Source organism: Argentina silus, assembly GCF_951799395.1.
Source record: "Argentina silus genome assembly, chromosome: 12".
In the NCBI taxonomy this organism is placed as follows: Eukaryota; Metazoa; Chordata; class Actinopteri; order Argentiniformes; family Argentinidae; genus Argentina; species Argentina silus.
The window spans coordinates 609057-611553 of record NC_139666.1 but is presented as its reverse complement, the minus strand read 5'-3'; the positions used below and the strand labels follow the sequence as shown (position 1 = coordinate 611553).

Sequence of the window (2497 nt, the reverse complement as noted above, 5' to 3'; positions counted from 1 at the left end):
ATGAATTGTCTTTTTATGATGCTGGAGAAGTCATTTGTAATTCTTGGTCTGATCTAAGATGGTTTTCATACACCACAGCTAGGCTGGGATGAGCTGGAAGTGAGATTGAAGAGCCGTAATAATGAGACAGGAATGAGAGTTGTAATGACAGACAGAGATGAGATCCCCCTGTCTGGCCACCCCCCCCCCCCAGGCGGGCCGCTGGCCTCCCTCTGCCCCGACCTAATCCTCATTTCCTCTTCCTGTAATAAAGTCACTGGACCACAGCCTCCCCCCACACCCCTTCACAGTCTCCCACGGTAACAAGGATTTTCATTATTATTATTATTATTATTTTTTACTTCAGGTGCATACAGCACCTCGTCAAATATAACCCCAAATACTTGATACCTTTTAAAATAAATAAATAATATAATTAATAATAATATAATAATAATAATAATAATAATAATAATAATAATAATAATAATAATAATAATAATAATAATAATATAATTAATAGAAAAGACGTAGATGATATTGAGGTGGGTCGTCTATGAAGTGTTGGTGAGGGTGTACCAGGGGAGGCTGGTGGAGGTAGAAATCGGAGGACGGGGCTCATTGTAATGCATGGAATGGAATGAAGAATGGTATTAAATGTGTGTTTGATACCATTCTTCATTCCGATCCATGCATTACTATGAGCCCCGTCCTCCAATTTCTACCTCCGCCAGCCTCCCCTTGGGTGTACAATCTTAAATCTCTGAGTGGATTTAGTCAGAAGAGAGGAGTGGAAAGGATTTCTGACTCTTTTAATAAGTTCTAAGTATTAATTAGTCACTCATCAGTTAAAACTTAAACACTAGTGCAATACACTAGTGCACACTAATGCGCTTACCACGTAATCACAAGGTTCCTGGTTCGATTCCGACCCTCGACCTATCTTGCATGTCATCCCTCCTCTCTCTCTCTCCCATCCTTCCTGTCAATCTCTACTGTCTCTATCCCAATAAAGTAGAAATGCCCTAAAAAACATATATATATTAAAAAAAAGAATAACATTGTTTTGAATTTCTCCTGACGACAGCATGCTTTGGTTCAAGGCGTTCATCCACAGCAGCCCCGGGCCGTGACAGCGGTCCGAGCCGGAGCGTGGTCCTGCATCTGACTCTGTTGTTGTGTCACATTCCTGATAGGCTACACAGGAAATGCACGGCTGACCAAGAGGAAGATAGGGTTAGGGTCAGGGTCAGGGTTAGGGTTAGGGTTAGGGTTAGGGTTAGGGTTAGGGTTAGGGTAGAAGATAGCCCAGACACAAACACAGACTGTTGGTCTTCACTCTGCACACACAGCAAGGTGTCTCAGGCAACGCAGGCTTTATGAATAACCCTCACAGAGGAATTCAAAAACAACGGGAAATATGAACGGATATTAATAAGATCTTTGAGAAATCTAGAAATGAGTTTGACGGATTGTGTTTGTTGTCATTCTCCGGCCACGGTGCTTATTGAAAGGAATCTTCAGTATCTTTGATGATCAACCCCAGCACTAAGAGGAAGTGAGTGTGAGGAGTTTGCTTATTTTATGAGGAGAATGTTTCTGGAGCTACGTTCATTGGCCTAGTTGAGATCTTTGCTTTGTTCCCGAGCCCAGCATGAGGTTGAGCGGTGCTTGTGAATACCGGAGACAGAACTGAGCAGAACTGCTTTCACTAAACAATGATCAGAATGATCTCAACACATGATGTGAAATACAAAATGGAAGAATTTTACCTAATAACTTTAATTACAGGCTTTGATCTTTGAGCGGTTGTGGTAAATGGGCAGAAGAAGAAGTAGAAGAGAGGGGAGGGGAGGGGAGGGGAGAGGAGAGGAGAGGAGAGGAGGGGAGGGGAGGGGAGAGGAGAGGAGAAAAGTGGGCTCTGAGGTGAGAATAAACAATATTGTCGTAACCAGGAAAGGCAATTCAGCCAAGAGAGGAGAGAGGAGAGGCTCCATAAAGTATATCCAGCCAAAGCGAAAGCACCATATTTCTCACCAAAGCTATTCCACTGTATTTACAAGCAGAGCTAAAGCCCCATTCCCATTCCTGTTCAAGCGTTTAAAATCCACCTTCTGGAATCCATCAGCTATCCAGGCACCCCTTTCTCCCCTGCAGGCTGTCCCCTGCCTGACCCCACCCCCTCCATCTGGACCTGAGAGTGAAATATCAGATCATGTGATCACCCCCTAGTGAAATATCAGATCATGTGATCACCCCCTAGTGAAATATCAGATCATGTGATCACCCCCTAGTGCACTTCTCTAATCTCAGACGTTAGTGCCAACCTGTCTGCCACCGTGGAGGGATGGACAGTGGCCCAAATATCCCCAAAAACATCCAAAGACTCGAAGCCAAGAGCTGTTGATCTTTCTGTCCATTGTGGGGTGAAAACCAAGGAGAGAGAGAGAGAAAGAGAGAGAGGGAGAGAGAGAGAAAGAGAGAGAGAGAAAGAGAGAGAGGGAGAGAAAGAGAGAGA

General features: G+C 44.0%; 1 protein-coding gene across 1 annotated transcript in view; it reads right to left on the bottom strand.

Moving 5' to 3' along the window:
* The window catches only part of abcb6b (ATP binding cassette subfamily B member 6 (LAN blood group) b), a gene marked incomplete at its 5' end in the record, with an annotated part of 34301 nt that overhangs the window by 23812 nt on the left and 7992 nt on the right, over positions 1–2497 (bottom strand).